Raw genomic sequence first — 9,788 nt, 5'->3', positions numbered from 1 at the left:
CAACAACTGCGAAATACAAATAGCCGAATACACTACTACTTTATCGCCTACAACCATACCACGTTGAATGCACCCGTTATCGTTCGATCTCGGAAGTTAAGCAATGTCGGGCTCGGTTAGTACTTGCATTAGTGACCGGCTGGGAATACCGAGTGTCGTAGGCTTTTCGTCGCCGTTTCATTCGATTTTGCTCTGTTTTCCAACAACTGCGAAATACAAATAGCCGAATAGACTACTACTTTATCGCCTACAACCAAACCACGTTGAATGCACCCGATCTCGTTCGATCTCGGAAGTTAAGCAATGTCGGGCTCGGTTAGTACTTGCATGGGTGACCTGCTGGGAATACCGAGTGTCGTAGGCTTTTCGTCGCCGTTTCATTCGATTTTGCTCTGTTTTCCAACAACTGCGAAATACAAATAGCCGAATAGACTACTACTTTATCGCCTACAACCATACCACGTTGAATGCACTCGATCTCGGAAGTTAAGCATTGTCGGGCTCGGTTAGTACTTGCATGGGTGACCGGCTGGGAATACCGAGTGTCGTAGGCTTCTTGTCGCCGTTTCATTCGATTTTGCTCTGTTTTCCAACAACTGCGAAATACAAATAGCCGAATAGACTACTACTTTATCGCCTACAACCATACCACGTTGAATGCACCCGTTATCGTTCGATCTCGGAAGTTAAGCAATGTCAGGCTCGGTTAGTACTTGCATGGGTGACCGGCTGGGAATACCGAGTGTCGCAGGCTTTTCGTCGCCGTTTCATTCGATTTTGCTCTGTTTTCCAACAACTGCGAAATACAAATAGCCGAATAGACTACTACTTTATCGCCTACAACCATACCACGTTGAATGCACCCGATCTCGTTCGATCTCGGAAGTTAAGCAATGTCGGGCTCGGTTAGTACTTGCATGGGTGACCGGCTGGGAATACCGAGTGTCTTAGGCTTTTCGTCGCCGTTTCATTCGATTTTGCTCTGTTTTCCAACAACTGCGAAATACAAATAGCCGAATAGACTACTACTTTATCGCCTACAACCATATCACGTTGAATGCACCCGATCTCGTTCGATCTCGGAAGTTAAGCAATATCGGGCTCGGTTAGTACTTGCATGGGTGACCGGCTGGGAATACCGAGTGTCGTAGGCTTTTTGTCGCCGTTTCATTCGATTTTGCTCTGTTTTCCAACAACTGCGAAATACAAATAGCCGAATAGACTACTACTTTATCGCCTACAACCATACCACGTTGAATGCACCCGATCTGGTTCGATCTCGGAAGTTAAGCAATGTCGGGCTCGGTTAGTACTTGCATGGGTGACCGGCTGGGAATACCGAGTGTCGTAGGCTTTTCGTCGCCGTTTCATTCGATTTTGCTCTGTTTTCCAACAACTGCGAAATACAAATAGCCGAATAGATTACTACTTTATCGCCTACAACCATACCACGTTGAATGCACCCGATCTCGTTCGATCTCGGAAGTTAAGCAATGTCGGGCTCGGTTAGTACTTGCATGGGTGACCTGCTGGGAATACCGAGTGTCGTAGGCTTTTTGTCGCCGTTTCACTCGATTTTGCTCTGTTTTCAACAACTGCGAAATACAAATAGCCGAATACACTACTACTTTATCGCCTACAACCATACCACGTTGAATGCACCCGTTATAGTTCGATCTCGGAAGTTAAGCAATGTCGGGCTCGGTTAGTACTTGCATGGGTGACCGGCTGGGAATACCGAGTGTCGTAGGCTTTTCGTCGCCGTTTCATTCGATTTTGCTCTGTTTTCCAACAACTGCGAAATACAAATAGCCGAATAGACTACTACTTTATCGCCTACAACCATACCACGTTGAATGCACCCGATCTCGTTCGATCTCGGAAGTTAAGCAATGTCGGGCTCGGTTAGTACTTGCATGGGTGACCTGCTGGGAATACCGAATGTCGTAGGCTTTTCGCCGCCGTTTCATTCGATTTTGCTCTGTTTTCCAACAACTGCGAAATACAAATAGCCGAATAGACTACTACTTTATCGCCTACAACCATACCACGTTGAATGCACTCGATCTCGAAAGTTAAGCAATGTCGGGCTCGGTTAGTACTTGCATGGGTGACCGGCTGGGAATACCGAGTGTCGTAGGCTTTTTGTCGCCGTTTCATTCGATTTTGCTCTGTTTTCCAACAACTGCGAAATACAAATAGCCGAATAGACTACTACTTTATCGCCTACAATCATACCACGTTGAATGCACCCGATCTCGTTCGATCTCGGAAGTTAAGCAATGTCGGGCTCAATTAGCACTTGCATGGGTGACCGGCTGGGAATACCGAGTGTCGTAGGCTTTTCGTCGCCGTTTCCTTCGATTTTGCTCTGTTTTCCAACAACTGCAAAATACAAATAGCCGAATAGACTACTACTTTATCGCCTACAACCATACCACGTTGAATGCACCCGATCTCGTTCGATCTCGGAAGTTAAGCAATGTCGGGCTCGGTTAGTACTTGCATGGGTGACCGGCTGGGAATACCGAGTGTCGTAGGCTTTTTGTCGCCGTTTCACTCGATTTTGCTCTGTTTTCCAACAACTGCGAAATACAAATAGCCGAATACACTACTACTTTATCGCCTACAACCATACCACGTTGAATGCACCCGTTATCGTTCGATCTCGGAAGTTAAGCAATGTCGGGCTCGGTTAGTACTTGCATGGGTGACCGGCTGGGAATACCGAGTGTCGTAGGCTTTTCGTCGCCGTTTCATTCGATTTTGCTCTGTTTTCCAACAACTGCGAAATACAAATAGCCGAATAGACTACTACTTTATCGCCTACAACCATACCACGTTGAATGCACCCGATCTCGTTCGATCTCGGAAGTTAAGCAATGTCGGGCTCGGTTAGTACTTGCATGGGTGACCTGCTGGGAATACCGAGTGTCGTAGGCTTTTCGCCGCCGTTTCATTCGATTTTGCTCTGTTTTCCAACAACTGCGAAATACAAATAGCCGAATAGACTACTACTTTATCGCCTACAACCATACCACGTTGAATGCACTCGATCTCGGAAGTTAAGCAATGTCGTGCTCGGTTAGTACTTGCATGGGTGACCGGCTGGGAATACCGAGTGTCGTAGGCATTTTGTCGCCGTTTCATTCGATTTTGCTCTGTTTTCCAACAACTGCGAAATACAAATAGCCGAATAGACTACTACTTTATTGCCTACAACCATACCACGTTGAATGCACCCGTTATCGTTCGATCTCGGAAGTTAAGCAATGTCAGGCTCGGTTAGTACTTGCATGGGTGACCGGCTGGGAATACCTAGTGTCGTAGGCTTTTCGTCGCCGTTCCATTCGATTTTGCTCTGTTTTCCAACAACTGCGAAATACAAATAGCCGAATAGACTACTACTTTATCGCCTACAACCATACCACGTTGAATGCACCCGATCTCGTTCGATCTCGGAAGTTAAGCAATGTCGGGCTCGGTTAGTACTTGCATGGGTGACCGGCTGGGAATACCGAGTGTCGTAGGCTTTTCGTCGCCGTTTCATTCGATTTTGCTCTGTTTTCCAACAACTGCGAAATACAAATAGCCGAATAGACTACTACTTTATCGCCTACAACCATACCACGTCGAATGCACCCGATCTCGTTCGATCTCGGAAGGTAAGCAATGTCGGGCTCGGTTAGTACTTGCATGGGTGACCGGCTGGGAATACCGAGTGTCGTAGGCTTTTCGTCGCCGCTTCATTCGATTTTGCTCTGTTTTCCAACAACTGCAAAATACAAATAGCCGAATAGACTACTACTTTATCGCCTACAACCATACCACGTTGAATGCACCCGATCTCGTTCGATCTCCGAAGTTAAGCAATGTCGGGCTCGGTTAGTACTTGCATGGGTGACCGGCTGGGAATACCGAGTGTCGTAGGCTTTTCGTCGCCGTTTCATTCGATTTTGCTCTGTTTTCCAACAACTGCGAAATACAAATAGCCGAATAGACTACTACTTTCTCGCCTACAACCATACCACGTTGAATGCACCCGATCTCGTTCGATCTCGGAAGTTAAGCAATGTCGGGCTCGGTTAGTACTTGCATGGGTGACCGGCTGGGAATACCGAGTGTCGTAGGCTTTTTGTCGCCGTTTCATTCGATTTTGCTCTGTTTTCCAACAACTGCGAAATACAAATAGCCGAATAGACTACTACTTTATCGCCTACAACCATACCACGTTGAATGCACCCGATCTCGTTCGATCTCGGAAGTTAAGCAATGTCGGGCTCGGTTAGTACTTGCATGGGTGACCGGCTGGGAATACCGAGTGTCGTAGGCTTTTCGTCGCCGTTTCATTCGATTTTGCTCTGTTTTCCAACAACTGCGAAATACAAATAGCCGAATAGACTACTACTTTATCGCCTACAACCATACCACCTTGAATGCACCCGATCTCGTTCGATCTCGGAAGTTAAGCAATGTCGGGCTCGGTTAGTACTTGCATGGGTGACCGGCTGGGAATACCGATTGTCGTAGGCTTTTTGTCGCCGTTTCATTCGATTTTGCTCTGTTTTCCAACAACTGCGAAATACAAATAGCCGAATACACTACTACTTTATCGCCTACAACCATACCACGTTGAATGCACCCGTTATCGTTCGATCACGGAAGTTAAGCAATGTCGGGCTCGGTTAGTTCTTGCATGGGTGACCGGCTGGGAATACCGAGTGTCGTAGGCTTTTCGTCGCCGTTTCATTCGATTTTGCTCTGTTTTCCAACAACTGCGAAATACAAATAGCCGAATAGACTACTACTTTATCGCCTACAACCAAACCACGTTGAATGCACCCGATCTCGTTCGATCTCGGAAGTTAAGCAATGTCGGGTTCGGTTAGTACTTGCATGGGTGACCTGCTGGGAATACCGAGTGTCGTAGGCTTTTCGTCGCCGTTTCATTCGATTTTGCTCTGTTTTCCAACAACTGCGAAATACAAATAGCCGAATAGACTACTACTTTATCGCCTACAACCATACCACGTTGAATGCACTCGATCTCGGGAGTTAAGCATTGTCGGGCTCGGTTAGTACTTGCATGGGTGACCGGCTGGGAATACCGACTGTCGTAGGCTTCTTGTCGCCGTTTCATTCGATTTTGCTCTGTTTATCAACAACTGCGAAATACAAATAGCCGAATAGACTACTACTTTATCGCCTACAACCATACCACGTTGAATGCACCCGTTATCGTTCGATCTCGGAAGTTAAGCAATGTCAGGCTCGGTTAGTACTTGCATGGGTGACCGGCTGGGAATACCGAGTGTCGCAGGCTTATCGTCGCCGTTTCATTCGATTTTGCTCTGTTTTCCAACAACTGCGAAATACAAATAGCCGAATAGACTACTACTTTATCGCCTACAACCATACCACGTTGAATGCACCCGATCTCGTTCGATCTCGGAAGTTAAGCAATGTCGGGCTCGGTTAGTACTTGCGTGGGTGACCGGCTGGGAATACCGTGTGTCGTAGGCTTTTCGTCGCCGTTTCATTCAATTTTGCTCTGTTTTCCAACAACTGCGAAATACAAATAGCCGAATAGACTACTACTTTATCGCCTACAACCATACCACGTTGAATGCACCCGATCTCGTTCGATCTCGGAAGTTAAGCAATGTCGGGCTCGGTTAGTACTTGCATGGGTAACCGGCTGGGAATACCGAGTGTCGTAGGCTTTTTGTCGCCGTTTCATTCGATTTTGCTCTGTTTTCCAACAACTGCGAAATACAAATAGCCGAATAGACTACTACTTTATCGCCTACAACCATACCACGTTGAATGCACCCGATCTCGTTCGATCTCGGAAGTTAAGCAATGTCGGGCTCGGTTAGTACTTGCATGGGTGACCGGCTGGGAATACCGAGTGTCGTAGGCTTTTCGTCGCCGTTTCATTCGATTTTGCTCTGTTTTCCAACAACTGCGAAATACAAATAGCCGAATAGACTACTACTTTATCGCCTACAACCATACCACGTTGAATGCACCCGATCTCGTTCGATCTCGGAAGTTAAGCAATGTCGGGCTCGGTTAGTACTTGCATGGGTGACCAGCTGAGAATACCGAGTGTCGTAGGCTTTTTGTCGCCGTTTCATTCGATTTTGCTCTGTTTTCCAACAACTGCGAAATACAAATAGCCGAATACACTACTACTTTATCGCCTACAACCATACCACGTTGAATGCACCCGTTATCGTTCGATCTCGGAAGTTAAGCAATGTCGGGCTCGGTTATTACTTGCATGGGTGACCGGCTGGGAATACCGAGTGTCGTAGGCTTTTCGTCGCCGTTTCATTCGATTTTGCTCTGTTTTCCAACAACTGCGAAATACAAATAGCCGAATAGACTACTACTTTATCGCCTACAACCATACCACGTTGAATGCACCCGATCTCGTTCGATCTCGGAAGTTAAGCAATGTCGGGCTCGGTTAGTACTTGCATGGGTGACCTGCTGGGAATACCGAGTGTCGTGGGCTTTTCGTCGCCGTTTCATTCGATTTTGCTCTGTTTTCCAACAACTGTGAAATACAAATAGCCGAATAGACTACTACTTTATCGCCTACAACCATACCACGTTGAATGCACTCGATCCCGGAAGTTAAGCAATGTCGGGCTCGGTTAGTACTTGCATGGGTGACCGGCTGGGAATACCGAGTGTCGTAGGCTTTTTGTCGCCGTTTCATTCGATTTTGCTCTGTTTCCCAACAACTGCGAAATACAAATAGCCGAATAGACTACTACTTTATCGCCTACAACCATACCACGTTGAATGCACCCGTTATCGTTCGATCTCGAAAGTTAAGCAATGTCAGGCTCGGTTAGTACTTGCATGGGTGACCGGCTGGGAATACCGAGTGTCGTAGGCTTTTCGTCGCCGTTTCATTCGATTTTGCTCTGTTTTCCAACAACTGCGAAATACAAATAGCCGAATAGACTACTACTTTATCGCCTACAACCATACCACGTTGAATGCACCCGATCTCGTTCGATCTCGGAAGTTAAGCAATGTCGGGCTCGGTTAGTACTTGCATGGGTGACCGGCTGGGAATACCGAGTGTCGTAGGCTTTTCGTCGCCGTTTCATTCGATTTTGCTCTGTTTTCCAACAACTGCGAAATACAAATAGCCGAATAGACTACTACTTTATCGCCTACAACCATACCACGTTGAATGCACCCGATCTCGTTCGATCTCGGAAGTTAAGCAATGTCGGGCTCGGTTAGTACTTGCATGGGTGACCGGCTGGGAATACCGAGTGTCGTAGGCTTTTCGTCGCCGTTTCATTCGATTTTGCTCTGTTTTCCAACAACTGCGAAATACAAATAGCCGAATAGACTACTACTTTATTGCCTACAACCATACCACGTTGAATGCACCCGATCTCGTTCGATCTCGGAAGTTAAGCAATGTCGGGCTCGGTTAGTACTTGCATGGGTGACCGGCTGGGAATACCGAGTGTCGTAGGCTTTTCGTCGCCGTTTCATTCGATTTTGCTCTGTTTTCCAACAAATGCGAAATACAAATAGCCGAATAGACTACTACTTTATCGCCTACAACCATACCACGTTGAATGCACCCGATCTCGTTCGATCTCGGAAGTTAAGCAATGTCGGGCTCGGTTAGTACTTGCATGGGTGACCGGCTGGGAATACCGAGTGTCGTAGGCTTTTCGTCGCCGTTTCGTTCGATTTTGCTCTGTTTTCCAACAACTGCGAAATACAAATAGCCGAATAGACTACTGTTCAATTGCCTACAACCATACCACGTTGAATGCACCCGATCTCGTTCGATCTCGGAAGTTAAGCAATGTCGGGCTCGGTTAGTACTTGCATGGGTGACCGGCTGGGAATACCGAGTGTCGTAGGCTTTTTGTCGCCGTTTCATTCGATTTTGCTCTGTTTTCCAACAACTGCGAAATACAAATAGCCGAATAGACTACTGCTTTACCGCCTACAACCATACCACGTTGAATGCACCCGATCTCGTTCGATCTCGGAAGTTAAGCAATGTCGGGCTCGGTTAGTACTTGCATGGGTGACCGGCTGGGAATACCGAGTGTCGTAGGCTTTTCGTCGCCGTTTCATTCGATTTTGCTCTGTTTTCTAACAATTGCGAAATACAAATAGCCGAATAGACTACTACTTTATCGCCTACAAGCATACCACGTTGAATGCACCCGATCTTGTTCGATCTCGGAAGTTATGCAATGTCGGGCTTGGTTAGTACTTGCATGGGTGACCGGCTGGGAATACCGAGTGTCGTAGGCTTTTCGTTGCCGTTTCATTCGATTTTGCTCTGTTTTCTAACAACTGGGAAATACAAATAGCCGAATAGACTACTACTTTATAGCCTACAACCATACCACAGTGAATGCACCCGATCTCTTTCGATCTCGGAAGTTAAGCAATGTCGTGCTCGGTTAGTACTTGCATGGGTGACCGGCTAGGAATACCGAGTGTCGTAGGCTTTTCGTGGCCGTTTCATTCGATTTTGCTCTGTTTTCCAACAACTGCGAAATACAAATAGCCGAATAGACTACTACTTTATCGCCTACAACCATACCACGTTGAATGCACCCGATCTCGTTCGATCTCGGAAGTTATGCAATGTCGGGCTTGGTTAGTACTTGCATGGGTGACCGGCTGGGAATACCGAGTGTCGTAGGCTTTTCGTCGCCGTTTCATTCGATTTTGCTCTGTTTTCTAACAACTGGGAAATACAAATAGCCGAATAGACTACTACTTTATAGCCTACAACCATACCACGGTGAATGCACCCGATCTCTTTCGATCTCGGAAGTTAAGCAATGTCGTGCTCGGTTAGTACTTGCATGGGTGACCGGCTAGGAATACCGAGTGTCGTAGGCTTTTTTTTCGTCGCCGTTCCATTCGTTTTTGCTCTGTTTTCCAACAACTGCGAAATACAAATAGCCGAATAGACTACTACTTTATCGCCTACAACCATACCACGTTGAATGCACCCGATCTCGTTCGATCTCGGAAGTTAAGCAATGTCGGGCTCGGTTAGTACTTGCATGGGTGACCGGCTGGGAATACCGAGTGTCGTAGGCTTTTCGTCGCCGTTTCATTCGATTTTGCTCTGTTTTCTAACAATTGCGAAATACAAATAGCCGAATAGACTACTACTTTATCGCCTACAAGCATACCACGTTGAATGCACCCGATCTTGTTCGATCTCGGAAGTTATGCAATGTCGGGCTTGGTTAGTACTTGCATGGGTGACCGGCTGGGAATACCGAGTGTCGTAGGCTTTTCGTCGCCGTTTCATTCGATTTTGCTCTGTTTTCTAACAACTGGGAAATACAAATAGCCGAATAGACTACTACTTTATAGCCTACAACCATACCACGGTGAATGCACCCGATCTCTTTCGATCTCGGAAGTTAAGCAATGTCGTGCTCGGTTAGTACTTGCATGGGTGACCGGCTAGGAATACCGAGTGTCGTAGGCTTTTCGTGGCCGTTTCATTCGATTTTGCTCTGTTTTCCAACAACTGCGAAATACAAATAGCCGAATAGACTACTACTTTATCGCCTACAACCATACCACGTTGAATGCACCCGATCTCGTTCGATCTCGGAAGTTATGCAATGTCGGGCTTGGCTAGTACTTGCATGGGTGACCGGCTGGGAATACCGAGTGTCGTAGGCTTTTCGTCGCCGTTTCATTCGATTTTGCTCTGTTTTCTAACAACTGGGAAATACCAATAGCCGAATAGACTA

General features: G+C 46.8%; 29 non-coding genes and 20 pseudogenes across 29 annotated transcripts; all 49 read left to right on the top strand.

The window, feature by feature from the left end:
• Positions 1-45: 45 nt before the first annotated feature.
• On the top strand, positions 46-164 carry LOC144412912 (5S ribosomal RNA; annotated as a pseudogene).
• Positions 165-245: 81 nt separating this feature from the next.
• Positions 246-364, top strand: LOC144414838 (5S ribosomal RNA). Its single transcript, XR_013470728.1, has one exon. It is a non-coding gene; the product is annotated as a 5S ribosomal RNA (ribosomal RNA).
• An 81-nt stretch (positions 365-445) lies between these two features.
• On the top strand, positions 446-554 carry LOC144412714 (5S ribosomal RNA; annotated as a pseudogene).
• An 81-nt stretch (positions 555-635) lies between these two features.
• LOC144412641 (5S ribosomal RNA) lies at positions 636-754 on the top strand (annotated as a pseudogene).
• An 81-nt stretch (positions 755-835) lies between these two features.
• Positions 836-954, top strand: LOC144416551 (5S ribosomal RNA). Its single transcript, XR_013472444.1, has one exon. It is a non-coding gene; the product is annotated as a 5S ribosomal RNA (ribosomal RNA).
• Positions 955-1,035: 81 nt separating this feature from the next.
• Positions 1,036-1,154, top strand: LOC144416990 (5S ribosomal RNA). Its single transcript, XR_013472882.1, has one exon. It is a non-coding gene; the product is annotated as a 5S ribosomal RNA (ribosomal RNA).
• Positions 1,155-1,235: 81 nt separating this feature from the next.
• On the top strand, positions 1,236-1,354 carry LOC144416164 (5S ribosomal RNA). The gene has a single exon (XR_013472058.1). It is a non-coding gene; the product is annotated as a 5S ribosomal RNA (ribosomal RNA).
• An 81-nt stretch (positions 1,355-1,435) lies between these two features.
• Positions 1,436-1,554, top strand: LOC144414442 (5S ribosomal RNA). The gene has a single exon (XR_013470332.1). It is a non-coding gene; the product is annotated as a 5S ribosomal RNA (ribosomal RNA).
• An 80-nt stretch (positions 1,555-1,634) lies between these two features.
• Positions 1,635-1,753, top strand: LOC144412145 (5S ribosomal RNA; annotated as a pseudogene).
• An 81-nt stretch (positions 1,754-1,834) lies between these two features.
• Positions 1,835-1,953, top strand: LOC144415980 (5S ribosomal RNA). The gene has a single exon (XR_013471874.1). It is a non-coding gene; the product is annotated as a 5S ribosomal RNA (ribosomal RNA).
• An 81-nt stretch (positions 1,954-2,034) lies between these two features.
• LOC144412234 (5S ribosomal RNA) lies at positions 2,035-2,143 on the top strand (annotated as a pseudogene).
• An 81-nt stretch (positions 2,144-2,224) lies between these two features.
• Positions 2,225-2,343, top strand: LOC144418045 (5S ribosomal RNA; annotated as a pseudogene).
• Positions 2,344-2,424: 81 nt separating this feature from the next.
• LOC144412804 (5S ribosomal RNA) lies at positions 2,425-2,543 on the top strand. The gene has a single exon (XR_013469113.1). It is a non-coding gene; the product is annotated as a 5S ribosomal RNA (ribosomal RNA).
• Positions 2,544-2,624: 81 nt separating this feature from the next.
• LOC144417857 (5S ribosomal RNA) lies at positions 2,625-2,743 on the top strand (annotated as a pseudogene).
• An 81-nt stretch (positions 2,744-2,824) lies between these two features.
• LOC144414431 (5S ribosomal RNA) lies at positions 2,825-2,943 on the top strand. The gene has a single exon (XR_013470321.1). It is a non-coding gene; the product is annotated as a 5S ribosomal RNA (ribosomal RNA).
• Positions 2,944-3,024: 81 nt separating this feature from the next.
• Positions 3,025-3,133, top strand: LOC144412995 (5S ribosomal RNA; annotated as a pseudogene).
• An 81-nt stretch (positions 3,134-3,214) lies between these two features.
• On the top strand, positions 3,215-3,333 carry LOC144418370 (5S ribosomal RNA; annotated as a pseudogene).
• Positions 3,334-3,414: 81 nt separating this feature from the next.
• On the top strand, positions 3,415-3,533 carry LOC144412793 (5S ribosomal RNA). The gene has a single exon (XR_013469112.1). It is a non-coding gene; the product is annotated as a 5S ribosomal RNA (ribosomal RNA).
• An 81-nt stretch (positions 3,534-3,614) lies between these two features.
• Positions 3,615-3,733, top strand: LOC144416891 (5S ribosomal RNA). Its single transcript, XR_013472784.1, has one exon. It is a non-coding gene; the product is annotated as a 5S ribosomal RNA (ribosomal RNA).
• An 81-nt stretch (positions 3,734-3,814) lies between these two features.
• LOC144416517 (5S ribosomal RNA) lies at positions 3,815-3,933 on the top strand. Its single transcript, XR_013472410.1, has one exon. It is a non-coding gene; the product is annotated as a 5S ribosomal RNA (ribosomal RNA).
• Positions 3,934-4,014: 81 nt separating this feature from the next.
• Positions 4,015-4,133, top strand: LOC144412782 (5S ribosomal RNA). The gene has a single exon (XR_013469111.1). It is a non-coding gene; the product is annotated as a 5S ribosomal RNA (ribosomal RNA).
• Positions 4,134-4,214: 81 nt separating this feature from the next.
• On the top strand, positions 4,215-4,333 carry LOC144412771 (5S ribosomal RNA). Its single transcript, XR_013469110.1, has one exon. It is a non-coding gene; the product is annotated as a 5S ribosomal RNA (ribosomal RNA).
• Positions 4,334-4,414: 81 nt separating this feature from the next.
• LOC144417202 (5S ribosomal RNA) lies at positions 4,415-4,533 on the top strand. Its single transcript, XR_013473095.1, has one exon. It is a non-coding gene; the product is annotated as a 5S ribosomal RNA (ribosomal RNA).
• An 81-nt stretch (positions 4,534-4,614) lies between these two features.
• On the top strand, positions 4,615-4,733 carry LOC144418064 (5S ribosomal RNA; annotated as a pseudogene).
• An 81-nt stretch (positions 4,734-4,814) lies between these two features.
• LOC144416533 (5S ribosomal RNA) lies at positions 4,815-4,933 on the top strand. The gene has a single exon (XR_013472426.1). It is a non-coding gene; the product is annotated as a 5S ribosomal RNA (ribosomal RNA).
• Positions 4,934-5,014: 81 nt separating this feature from the next.
• On the top strand, positions 5,015-5,123 carry LOC144413096 (5S ribosomal RNA; annotated as a pseudogene).
• Positions 5,124-5,204: 81 nt separating this feature from the next.
• On the top strand, positions 5,205-5,323 carry LOC144412640 (5S ribosomal RNA; annotated as a pseudogene).
• Positions 5,324-5,404: 81 nt separating this feature from the next.
• On the top strand, positions 5,405-5,523 carry LOC144415726 (5S ribosomal RNA). Its single transcript, XR_013471619.1, has one exon. It is a non-coding gene; the product is annotated as a 5S ribosomal RNA (ribosomal RNA).
• Positions 5,524-5,604: 81 nt separating this feature from the next.
• Positions 5,605-5,723, top strand: LOC144414823 (5S ribosomal RNA). Its single transcript, XR_013470713.1, has one exon. It is a non-coding gene; the product is annotated as a 5S ribosomal RNA (ribosomal RNA).
• Positions 5,724-5,804: 81 nt separating this feature from the next.
• On the top strand, positions 5,805-5,923 carry LOC144412760 (5S ribosomal RNA). The gene has a single exon (XR_013469109.1). It is a non-coding gene; the product is annotated as a 5S ribosomal RNA (ribosomal RNA).
• An 81-nt stretch (positions 5,924-6,004) lies between these two features.
• LOC144414426 (5S ribosomal RNA) lies at positions 6,005-6,123 on the top strand. Its single transcript, XR_013470316.1, has one exon. It is a non-coding gene; the product is annotated as a 5S ribosomal RNA (ribosomal RNA).
• An 81-nt stretch (positions 6,124-6,204) lies between these two features.
• LOC144412128 (5S ribosomal RNA) lies at positions 6,205-6,323 on the top strand (annotated as a pseudogene).
• Positions 6,324-6,404: 81 nt separating this feature from the next.
• Positions 6,405-6,523, top strand: LOC144414604 (5S ribosomal RNA). Its single transcript, XR_013470493.1, has one exon. It is a non-coding gene; the product is annotated as a 5S ribosomal RNA (ribosomal RNA).
• An 81-nt stretch (positions 6,524-6,604) lies between these two features.
• Positions 6,605-6,713, top strand: LOC144412900 (5S ribosomal RNA; annotated as a pseudogene).
• Positions 6,714-6,794: 81 nt separating this feature from the next.
• LOC144412492 (5S ribosomal RNA) lies at positions 6,795-6,913 on the top strand (annotated as a pseudogene).
• An 81-nt stretch (positions 6,914-6,994) lies between these two features.
• On the top strand, positions 6,995-7,113 carry LOC144412748 (5S ribosomal RNA). Its single transcript, XR_013469107.1, has one exon. It is a non-coding gene; the product is annotated as a 5S ribosomal RNA (ribosomal RNA).
• Positions 7,114-7,194: 81 nt separating this feature from the next.
• LOC144412737 (5S ribosomal RNA) lies at positions 7,195-7,313 on the top strand. The gene has a single exon (XR_013469106.1). It is a non-coding gene; the product is annotated as a 5S ribosomal RNA (ribosomal RNA).
• An 81-nt stretch (positions 7,314-7,394) lies between these two features.
• LOC144412726 (5S ribosomal RNA) lies at positions 7,395-7,513 on the top strand. Its single transcript, XR_013469105.1, has one exon. It is a non-coding gene; the product is annotated as a 5S ribosomal RNA (ribosomal RNA).
• Positions 7,514-7,594: 81 nt separating this feature from the next.
• LOC144412715 (5S ribosomal RNA) lies at positions 7,595-7,713 on the top strand. The gene has a single exon (XR_013469104.1). It is a non-coding gene; the product is annotated as a 5S ribosomal RNA (ribosomal RNA).
• Positions 7,714-7,794: 81 nt separating this feature from the next.
• On the top strand, positions 7,795-7,913 carry LOC144412704 (5S ribosomal RNA). The gene has a single exon (XR_013469103.1). It is a non-coding gene; the product is annotated as a 5S ribosomal RNA (ribosomal RNA).
• An 81-nt stretch (positions 7,914-7,994) lies between these two features.
• LOC144412692 (5S ribosomal RNA) lies at positions 7,995-8,113 on the top strand. Its single transcript, XR_013469102.1, has one exon. It is a non-coding gene; the product is annotated as a 5S ribosomal RNA (ribosomal RNA).
• An 81-nt stretch (positions 8,114-8,194) lies between these two features.
• Positions 8,195-8,313, top strand: LOC144418177 (5S ribosomal RNA; annotated as a pseudogene).
• An 81-nt stretch (positions 8,314-8,394) lies between these two features.
• On the top strand, positions 8,395-8,513 carry LOC144418022 (5S ribosomal RNA; annotated as a pseudogene).
• Positions 8,514-8,594: 81 nt separating this feature from the next.
• On the top strand, positions 8,595-8,713 carry LOC144415978 (5S ribosomal RNA). Its single transcript, XR_013471872.1, has one exon. It is a non-coding gene; the product is annotated as a 5S ribosomal RNA (ribosomal RNA).
• An 81-nt stretch (positions 8,714-8,794) lies between these two features.
• On the top strand, positions 8,795-8,913 carry LOC144418251 (5S ribosomal RNA; annotated as a pseudogene).
• Positions 8,914-8,998: 85 nt separating this feature from the next.
• Positions 8,999-9,117, top strand: LOC144412681 (5S ribosomal RNA). Its single transcript, XR_013469101.1, has one exon. It is a non-coding gene; the product is annotated as a 5S ribosomal RNA (ribosomal RNA).
• Positions 9,118-9,198: 81 nt separating this feature from the next.
• Positions 9,199-9,317, top strand: LOC144418176 (5S ribosomal RNA; annotated as a pseudogene).
• An 81-nt stretch (positions 9,318-9,398) lies between these two features.
• On the top strand, positions 9,399-9,517 carry LOC144418250 (5S ribosomal RNA; annotated as a pseudogene).
• An 81-nt stretch (positions 9,518-9,598) lies between these two features.
• On the top strand, positions 9,599-9,717 carry LOC144416467 (5S ribosomal RNA). The gene has a single exon (XR_013472360.1). It is a non-coding gene; the product is annotated as a 5S ribosomal RNA (ribosomal RNA).
• Positions 9,718-9,788: the final 71 nt, after the last annotated feature.

The sequence above is a fragment of the Styela clava genome, chromosome 15 (assembly GCF_964204865.1).
Source record: "Styela clava chromosome 15, kaStyClav1.hap1.2, whole genome shotgun sequence".
Lineage (NCBI taxonomy): Eukaryota > Metazoa > Chordata > Ascidiacea > Stolidobranchia > Styelidae > Styela > Styela clava.
This window is presented reverse-complemented; position numbering and strand designations above follow the sequence as displayed.